This window comes from Akebia trifoliata, chromosome 13 (assembly GCF_017979445.1).
Source record: "Akebia trifoliata isolate Shusen 1 chromosome 13, ASM1797944v1, whole genome shotgun sequence".
Lineage (NCBI taxonomy): Eukaryota > Viridiplantae > Streptophyta > Magnoliopsida > Ranunculales > Lardizabalaceae > Akebia > Akebia trifoliata.
Window position 1 is genome coordinate 20,902,091 of NC_141387.1, and position 10,950 is coordinate 20,913,040.

Here is a 10,950-nt window from a genome sequence, read left to right on the forward strand (position 1 = left end):
ACTCAATATTTGCTTAGAAGTGAATCAAATTGTTTGTTACTGAAGTGTGATCCTCCATCACTTATGATAACTCTTGGTGTTCCAAATCTTACAAAAATATACTTCTTCAAAAATCTCACCCCCACCCGAGCATCATTGGTTGGCAATGCTACAGCTTCAACCCATTTGGACACATAATCTACAGCAACCAAAATAAAACGATTAGAGAAAGAAGATGGAAAAGGACCCATAAAATCAATACTCTAAACATCAAACAATTCAATTTCCAAAATATTTGTTAGAGGCATCTCATTTTTCCTAGATATATTCCCAACCCTTTGACATTTATCACAATTGGCAACAAAATTATATGAATCTTTAAAAAGAGTAGGCCAATAAAATCCTGATTGTAAAATTTTTGCTGCTATCTTGGTTGCTCCAAAGTGTCCTCCAACTTCGCGAGAATGACAATGTTGAAGAATACTTTCCATCTCCTCTTCCGGCACACATCTTCTAGTTATACGATCACCACACATCTTGTAAAGGAATGGATCATCCCATATGAAATACTTAATATCTGAAAAGAACTTCTTCCTCCTTTGGTGGGTGAGTTCGGTAGGCACAATCCCCCTAGCCAAATAGTTGACAAAATCAACATACCATGGGACTTCTCCAACTACAAACAGCTGCTCATCCAGAAATTTATCATTAATATCCCTATCAACTTCTTCATTTGGCTGCACATGGTCCATCCTAGAAGGATGATCTGTAACTACATTTTCGATTCCTTTCTTGTCCTTGATTTCCAAGTCAAATTCCTGCAAAAGTAAAATCCATTTTAGCAACCTTGGCTTTGCATCTTTTTTAGCAAATAAATACCTCAAAGCCGAATGATCGATGTAGACAATCACTTTAGAACCTATTAAATAAGATCAAAATTTGTCAAAAGCATAAACAACTGCTAAAAGCTCTTTTTCGGTAGTTGCATAATTCAATTGAGCCTCATTAAAAACTTTGCTAGCATAGTAAATCACATGAAAGACTTATCTTTTTGCTGTCCTAAAACAGCACCTATAGCATATTCACTAGCATCACACATCAAAGTAAAAGACAATTCCCAATCGGGTGTAGCAATAACAGGAGAAGATATCAATTTCACTTTAAGAGTTTCAAAAGCATCTAAACATTCTTTGGAAAAATCAAAAACTGCATCTTTTAGCAACAATTCACAAAGAGGTTTAGCAATTTTAGAAAAATCTTTAATAAATCTCCTGTAAAATCCTGCATGTCCAAGAAAACTTCTAACTCCCTTAACATTGGTAGGAGGTGGAAGCTTATCAATTACATCAATTTTTGCTCGGTCCACCTCAATTCCTTTAACAGAATTCGATGTCCCAACACAATTCCTTCTTTTACCACAAAATGGCATTTTTCCCAATTCAAGACCAAGTTTGTGTCAACACATCGCTGCAAAACCAAAGAGAAATTAGAAAGACAATTATCAAAAGAAGAACCAAAAATAGAAAAATCATCCATGAACACTTCAATGTATTTTTCAACCATATCGAAAAAAATTGATATCATGCAACGTTGAAAAGTAGTAGGGGCGTTGCACAATCCAAATGGCATTCTTCTATAAGCAAAGGTTCCATATGGACATGTAAAAGTGGTCTTCTCTTGATCCTCCGGTGCTATTGAAATTTGATTATAGCCTGAATATTCATCTAAGAAACAATAATAGTCATGCCCGGAAAGTCTCTCCACCATTTGGTCAATGAAGGGCAAAGGAAAGTGATCTTTTCTTGTGGCATCATTGAGTTTTCGATAATCTATACAAACTCTCCATCCGGTCACCGTTCTTGTGGGTATAAACTCATTGTTGTCATTCTTCACTACGGTTATACCACCTTTCTTAGGAACCACTTGGACCGGATTTACCCATGAACTATCCGAGATTGGATAAATTATACCTGCATCCATAAGCTTCACAGCCTCCTTTTTCACCACTTCTTGCATGAAAGGATTTAATCTTCTTTGAGGTTGCACCAATGGCTTGTAGCTCTCTTCCATCAAAATCTTGTGCATACAAATAGATGGGTTAATTCCCTTGATATCATCAATAGTCCATCCAATAGCTTTCCTATGCTCCCTTAAAACCCTCAATAACTTTTCCTCCTCCAAATCATTCAAAAAAAAGTTAATAATAACAGAATAATAACAAGACTCTTCTAAGAAAGCATACCTAAGATGTGATGGCAATTGATTAAGTTCAAGTTTAGGAGGTTCCTTTTTAGCTGATGGTTCATTAAAATGCACAGCTCCCAACTCTTTAAATTTAAGCCTTTTTGGAAACTCACAAGGTGGCAAAGCATCCAGATTATTCACACATTCAATTATATCTTTATCATCACTTAGAGTTCCTAAAGTTCTACCATTTAATATGCAATTTTCCAAAGGTAAGGGAGGAAAAAATTCATTAAAATTTTCAGCTACTACCCTATCCAAAACACTTATTGCAAAACATGCATCAACATCGGAAGAAAATTTTATAGCCTCAAAAATATTAAAAGTTACTTGTTCATCTTGAACCCTTAAAATCAACTTACCTTAATGAACATCTATGAGAGTTCTACCTGTAGTGAGAAAAGGTCTTCCCAATATGAGTGGAACATCCTTGTCTTCTTCCATATCCAAAACGATAAAATCAACAGGAAATATGAATTTGTCCACTTTTACCAAAACATCCTCAATAATGCCTCTAGGATGCTTGATAGATCTATCTGCAAGCTGCAAGGATACCGTAGTAGGCTTCACTTCTCCTAAACCGAGTTTCCTGAAAATAGAGAGAGGCATCAAATTAATACTTGCACCAAGATCACATAAACTCTATCAAAATTAAAATCACCAATAGTGCAAGGAATAGTGAAACTCCTGGATCTTTTAGCTTTTGGGGAAGCTTTCTTTGAAGAATAGCACTACATTCTTCCGTGAGCATAACCTTCTCATTATCCACCAATTTCCTCTTGTTTGATAGAATTTCCTTCAAGAACTTAGCATATTTCGGCATTTGCTCCAGCATATCTACAAAAGGAAGATTAAATGTAAGCTTTTAAAAATATCAATAAATTTAGAAAATTACTTATCTAAATTTTGCTTTCGCAATTTTTAAGGAAAAGGAATGGGATTAGAAGATGGTTGTGGAATAGGTTGTTGAATAGGAGCGGTAGCATCTTGATCTTTAGGAAGAGCAGTTTTATCCTTATTTGCTTGCTTGCTACCCCTCTTTGATTGTTCTAACTCCTTCCCACTTCTAAGAGTTATAGCTTTCACATGCTCCTTGGGATTCTTCTCAGTATTACTTGGGAGTGCTCCTTGAGCTCTTTCCGTCAATAGCTTGGAAATCTCTCCAACTTGATGTTCAAGGTTGCGAATACTTGCACCTTGATTTCTGAAATTGGCTTGGGTATCATCAATGAATGCATTGGTCTTTTGCATGAATTGGGTGAAGACCTCTTCCATGGTTGGTTTTCTCTCTGAGATTGAAAAGAAGGAGGCGGTTTTTGCATATTCGCATTGTTGCTCCATGAGAAGTTAGGATGATTCCTCCACCCTTGATTGTAGTAATTGGAGTTAGGATTGTATTGTCTTTGATTGTTGGCCACATAATTCACTTGTTCAAAGAATTTGCTTCATATGGGCCTTGACACTCCAAAGTAGGATGATTCCCTGCACAATTATCACAAACTACATTAGAAACTGCAGCAGCAACATTCATTTCTTTAAATTATTATTTAAAATAGCAACTTGAGCAGCCAAATTAGTAAAAGCATCAATGTCATGAACTCTGGCTGTCCTTTTCTGTGCATTCCTATCAGATTTCAGGAAGTTGTTACTAGCCATGACTTCAATAAGTTCATATCCTTCATCCAGTGTCTTGTTGAAGAATGCTCATCCACTTGCTGCATCCACCATGGTTTGAGTGTTTGAGAGCAAACCGTAATAAAATGTTTGCACTTGCATCCATAACAGTAGTCCATGGTGCGGGCACTTCCTTAAGAGATCTTTAAACCTCTCCCAAGCTTCATAGAGTGATTCTTGATCTTGCTGTAGAAAATTGGTTATATCGTTCCTCATCTTCGTAGATTTTGCTGGTAGAAAGTACTTAGTCAGAAAGGCATTAACCAGCCCATCTCATGTAGTAATGGTTCATGAAGGTAGCGAGGTCAACTATGCCTTAGCCTTGTTGTTCAATGAGAACGGAAACAAACGCCATCTTATGGCATCATCGGTCACCCCATTGTGCTTGAATGTATCACAAATTTCCAAAAAATTTGCAATATGCAGATTTGGATCATCATTAGCCACCCCCCAAACTGAACCGAAGATTGTATCATCTGAATGATGGCAGGCTTGATCTCAAAATGTTTGCTTGAATAGGTGGCCTTCGAATGCTAGAGACACCCCATTAGGAATAGAGTAATCCTTTAGTGCTCTATTCGGGACTGCATCTCCACCACCACCATTATTCTCTTCTTCCGCCATTGCTAAAACTCCTTGTTTAGTTCTTTGCTTGCGCTCCCTATTTAGCCTTCTAAGTGTCTTATTGATATCAAGGTCGATTGGCACTAATCAAAGCTACTTGTTCATCTCATACACTAAAAAAACTAAAAAAAGAAAAACGAATAAAGTAAGAATAATAAATAAAAATCAAATTAATAAAAGCAATTGGTATTAATATTAGTAATCTTTAATCCCGGCAGCGGCGCCAAAAACTTGATGCGTATGATTTATGCTAGAAAGTGCACTAATCGTTTCAAGTAATATATAAGATATCGTTCCCACGAGGATTAAGTTACTAAGTACAAAAAATAATCACTTAAATTACTATTTGATGAATCGAGAATTGTAGAATACAAATTAAAATAACAATGAAACAAGAAAGAATGAATTCTTATGGATTAAAAACCTAGGGCTTTCGACTTCACTACAGATACTCCTACGTAATTGATATTCAAAGTAATTCCTGCTTTGCCATATTTGGAAGTTTAATTCCCTATACTAACTAGTGTTTTCTCTTGAAATATACTAGATTACTCCTTTAAATATTAACTCAGCACATTTCTATGTGAATTTAAATACCAAATAGTCATAACATCTGTGGAATTATTGTAAATTGAATTACTAACCTCTTAGAACATGCTAAAGTACCTCTACCGTTCATTCATTCTAATGTGATCTATTTTATTGATCTAACCTAGATTGTAATTCTCATTATAAACCTAGATCAATAAATCAATCAAAACTTTGGCCTTCAGCATTAAACTCAAAATAGACACACAAATAAGTAATTGCAAAACAAGAAATTGAATTTGAATAAAACAACTACGAAATTGTATCTGAGTTACATCTCAACCCTAGAATCGAAATTTAGTTCATAACGAAATACGAAACAAACATCTTGAAATTAAACATAGAAGAAAGGAAGAATAAACCAGTAAAATTTGAGATTGCCGTAACAATCACTTGATCTCTTCTCCCCCTTCTTCTCTAGCCTCCAAGATATCCATAAACCCTAAAAAATCAACTACTTATAGCCTCCATACGTTCTGAATACAATTAGGGTTAAATCCCTTTTAAATTGAATCTAAACGATATGATAACAACACGAGACGAAGTGCAGAAAAGGAATTGCGCCGCGCGCCGCGACAGGAATGTACCCACCGCTGCGGCTAGCTTTTGTCTTGGGGCCTTTGTTGATTTAAATACGAGCACCGCGGCGGACATGTATCCACTACTGCAGTGGCCTTTGCCTCTTGTACTCCATTATCCAAAACTTCATCTTTTCTTTCGATTTCACCCCGAATTACTTTCTTTTTGTATTCTTGGCCATTTATTACCTAAAATAATAAAAAGAACGATTACTAAATAAAATCACTCTTAAATTAATAAAATATCAAGTAAAATTACATAGAATAAGTCGTTACAAACCGACTTATCACCTAACCATTGATTAGTGGGTTTGAGGTCTTCAGCCTTAAACCAAAGACAAGTAGCCATCTTCAAAGGGCAAACATTCAGTGCGTTCCCGTTATCAATTAAAACCAGAGGTACCCTCATCCTATTACAGTCAACTATGATGTGCAACGGCTTAGTGTGGCTTGCCCCTTCTTTTAGGAGATCTGAGTCAGAAAAAGATATGATATTCTCCACGTAAGTTGTCCCTACTATACTAGCCTGCTGATCTGGAGAAGTATCAAGGGAGACTTGGGCTGAGTTTAGTACTTTGAGAACAGCCTCCCTATGAGTAGTAAAAGCCATAAGTAAATCCCATACTAAGATATTGGCCCCTGATTTCTTCAACTGCTTGATCATGGCGTTATCTTCTTTGATATTTTCTTTGATGGGATCTTCTCCTTCTTCCCTTGCCAAGGCTGCAGGATTATCAACGCAAAGTTCTTGTGGTTTAAAAACTCTTTCTCCTCGAGTCATATGTCTAACTTCATCACAGGAGAGGGAGAAAGGCTTATCTTCTTCAGTCAACAAGTATGGATCTTTATCTGTCAAAGATATAGGGCTTTTCAAGTTCATTTGAGCCAACAGATAACTAGTGAATGCGGGACTACTGTAGCGAGGCGGGGATAAATAATACGTATCATCCGAGGTTAGATCAAATGGTTCACAGTTCGTAGTAAAAACCTCATCAGTAAAAGCTATCCCGACAAGGGGGTGACTAGGCAGTTTGAGTTGGATTGGATGGATAAGAGAGACAGGATCGAATGAAAATGGGGTACGGAAAATCATACTCAGGGTTGGTGAAGGTTGATAAGTAGGTAGTAGATTAGTGGTGACATTTGGTGGGCTAGGAATTGTGACCTTTTTGTTGTCAATAAGGTTTTGAATGGCATGGCGCAAGGTGATACATCGATCCGTGTGATGGCCAGAATTTTGATGGAACTCGCAGAACAAGTTAGAATTGTGTCCAGCTGGCAAGGGATTAGGTAAAGTTTGGGGTTGGATAGGGGTAAGAAGCCCTTTTTTCATCAATTTACGAAGAGCTACAGTAAGACTCATCCTTAGCTTGGTAAACTGCCACTGAGTTCAAGGTTGACTAGGGTGAACCTGATTATTAAACCGGGGCGGGGGTTGAGCTGGGGTGGCTGACGTGTTGGCTATGTAGACATGGTTGGTACTAGGTTTGGGAACATAGGGTTTCTTAGATTTGTTATCCGAGGGGTTAGAAAGAATCCCATGGAAAAAGCATCCTCGAGTTGGCTTCCGACTTGTAACAAAGACTCAAAAGTAGGGAGATATTGGGCCACTAGGTGTTGAGCATATCCTTATGAGTGGTTGTCTAGGATAATCGCTACTTGTTCTTTCTTCCGAAGGTCTATCCCACATTTGGATAGCCTTGGCCCTCTAGCGACCAATGAAATCAGTGAATGTCTCCCCATTTTTCTGTTTAGTTGCCTCCAAATCCCTTCTTGAAGTCTCAATCTTGGTACTGTACTTATACTGGTGCTAGAAGGCCTTTGACATGTTCTCCCATGTACCCACAGTAACTGGGTCTTGAGACATCAGCCAACGTAGTGATCCTGATAGAGTTCTTTGAAACAATAACATTATCTGTTCGTCGCTGAGCCCCATAGTGCGCATGTTGGTAACATACACCTTAAGATGTGTTTTCGCACACCCTATCCCACTAAACTTGTCAATTTCCGACATCACAAATTTCTCTGGCAAATGGATTCTAGGGATGCAGTTTAGAGCTTCAATGCCTGCTGCAATCTCATCGATACCCTTTATACTCTTCATAGTTGACTCCAATTGAGACATTCTATTAGATAACGCCGAATTTTCATCAATATACTCTTCGTCTCCGTCAAGTTCGAAGACTTCACATGGGCGTTTCTTTTCTACCTTTTTTCCCTTTGGGTCATCTAGGGGGATTGCTCGTTGATTCCGAGGTCTATTCTAACACTTTCACTTTACCTTTTATACTGTTGATATCATTGGCAAAGGCTGTCAAGATCTTACGGATCTCTTTGAGTTCAGATTCTGAAGCCATCTTTGCTCGTTGACTTGGTACTGTAGCTCGTTTTAACCGACTGGACTTACGACTCCAACTAGGAGGTAGATGCTTGAGTTTGGGTGCAATGATAATCCTATATTACCCCATCAAAGGTAGATTTAGTCAATTTCAGTATTACCTCCTTGATAACATTTTAAGGAATCATTTTATTGAGGTTTGTGCACTAATCCATTAATTAATCCATTCACACAATGAACATTTAAAAAGGAAATAAATATTTATTCAAAAGAAAAATAGTTTTATTGAAAATGATTGACAAAGACATGTTCTTATTAAAACATCTTTCAACAAATTAGACTTGAACCATTTTTACATGGACGCTTGGCTTTGTTTTGATGGTCATCAGGATTGCTGTCAGGCTTGATCCTCTTAGCTCTAACAACTGGCTCTTTGAATTCTGCTGGTCCATTTGGATACCCTAAGGTGCATTTGTTCCAAGCCTTCTCAATGAGTTGCACTAACTTTTCAGTCAAAGGCTCGGGGGGAAAGAAAGCTTTGTGCTGAGGTAAAGATAACTCTATGGGTACATCGTACTGTTCTAGGATCAAATTAGGATGGTAAAAATATGTTTCTTCTAAATCGATCAGACGGACATTGTAGGATCCTTTGGTTCCTAGAACAGGGGGATCAGTCATCCACCAAGGGCATCTTAAACCGATATGACGGGCAAGGCGGGAGTCTAACCATTTGCTCTAAGCCTTGACTGAGTTGTGACGCACTAACAGGTTTCTTTTAGAAAAGTGCTCTGGTCCATACTCGAGGTTTGAAGGAACATCTACAATTTTGAGACGATCACATAGTCACATATAGAGTAGGTGTGGGCTTCCTTTAAAGCTTTCCCTCTCAGTGTTCTTTATGGCATTTAGACCTGAGAAAGTTTCTGCTAGGATAAGAGGTACAGGATTGGCTTTCTCTGAAAGTTGAGAGGCTATATCAATGAAGGACTTAGGGATAGTTTGGCCATCACTCTCGGAGGTCAATATATATTGGACTAGGATTCCTAGGCACAATCGATAGTCTCTAGTGGCTCACCAGGCTTCTGGTTTCACATTGACGGGATGACTGCGGGAATGATATGGGCCCAATAAAGGTACTAAGGCCAACCTCCCGTTATGGACTAGGGCCTTGGCTTCCTCTTTAGAAATGTTCAGTCTTGTGGCGAGGGTACCAGAATATCCTGTCTTCAATGAGGTCCTGAAGTAGATATCCCCATGATGCCACAATAATCTTCGTGAGTGGGGCACAAGTGCATATGTCCAATATGGAATATGTGAAGGTAGGGGTTCCAACGCTTAGCCATAGCACGTAAGAGGTTCCAGTCTATCTCAAACTCGTGGAAGTAGAGAGCACTCCTCAACATGAATCTCCCAAAATTGATCTTCTCTACAGGGTGCATCCCTATGACGGTTGTTTTGACTAACTGATTGATTAGGCTAGCATCCTGGTTTGACACAAAAAGATATTTTAATACTCTTCCAAGGTCCATGTAAAATATCAATTTTCTTTTTATTTTCTTTTAGAATATATTTTCCTTTTGGAAAATCTTGTTCTTATGGAAAATATTTTTTCTAAAGAACACTTCTTTTGGAAAATATTTTTTTCTGAAAAATACTTTCCCTTCGTAAACCATTTTTCTTCTTTGAAAATTTGATTTCTATTTTGATTTAAATAGTCTGGCCCATCATGATTGTTGGATCAAGATGGACTGGGTCATTATTGTAAAATGATGGATTCTTTATTGGATCGGTACACCCATTTTAATTTCTAAAAACAAAATTTTTGATTCTTGAGAAAAATCATACACTCTGATCTCATCATTCACATACACTCATCAATCATACGGTTCCATTCAATGAACAACCCGGGAACACCCAATAATTTCGAGTAGTGACCTATAGGGAAGGTTTCTAGACTCTAAGCTTACTACGTGCAATGCATTTTTACCTGACTACCCTTGCCCAAATACACCTATATACCTTTCGATACGTGGTGACTTGGTTCGATATACTGTATAGGTGATAATCTAAAACTTCAACTTACTTCTCTGAAGTCAAAAATAGCCAGTTTGATCCCCAGTTGAGAGGTGGCACACGATGCTGAGCAAGGGCTCACTTAAATACCTCTCGTATAGAATAGACATAGTCTATCCCCCTCGTACAATAGGACACAGCGGGGCAGGATCTCGCTAAGGCACTGGTTTTGACTAAGAAGTACAATTGATGTACTTGGATTATCTTTTATATACCTACGGGTGCGAGTCAAGAGTTGTAGTTTTCATAAATGGTTTGGCATCCCACGAGGGGACCGACCACGTACTGGTACTACGTTGACAATTGGGACATGTGACTGTGTGGCTCACAATAGGTCAAAGGCTCAGGTCGCTCTAGCCTGGGTGCATCAATATACCTTTCAGAGTCACCTGATCAGACGGTACTGATGTCCCAGTTTGATATACCCTAAGGTATGTGACTGGAGTTGTGATTTTCATGAATGACGTCTCATCTCCGAAGAGATCGGGCCACGCACTAGTGCCACGTTGGCTATATGGGACGTGTAAGTGTGCAAAATAGTAAACGTGCATGTGGTGTGTGCAAAACAGGGTGGGGTGTGCCCGGGGCCTTTTTAAACAAATCAATTCATGGGTCCATACAAGCAAAGGTATTAAATCATACAAATAAATGAATATAATAAACAAGAAAAACCATCCATATGGTTCAATTCGAGACAAAGCGCACATCTCCTGTATATATCAATTTAGAATTATGGCAAATCAATAATGAATATTGCATAGAATAGTTGATCAGATCCCAATATTGCAATAGGCACAATTTTGTTTACAACTTTTATGGTTCAATCAAAGGTTACTTTGGGTGACCCTAAGC

At 38.1% G+C, this 10,950-nt stretch overlaps 1 non-coding gene across 1 annotated transcript; it reads left to right on the plus strand.

Annotated features, from left to right (window-relative positions):
- Window positions 1–4,009: 4,009 nt before the first annotated feature.
- LOC147388066 (small nucleolar RNA R71) lies at window positions 4,010–4,116 on the plus strand. The gene has a single exon (XR_015171624.1). It is a non-coding gene; the product is annotated as a small nucleolar RNA R71 (small nucleolar RNA).
- The last annotated feature ends 6,834 nt before the right edge of the window (window positions 4,117–10,950 follow it).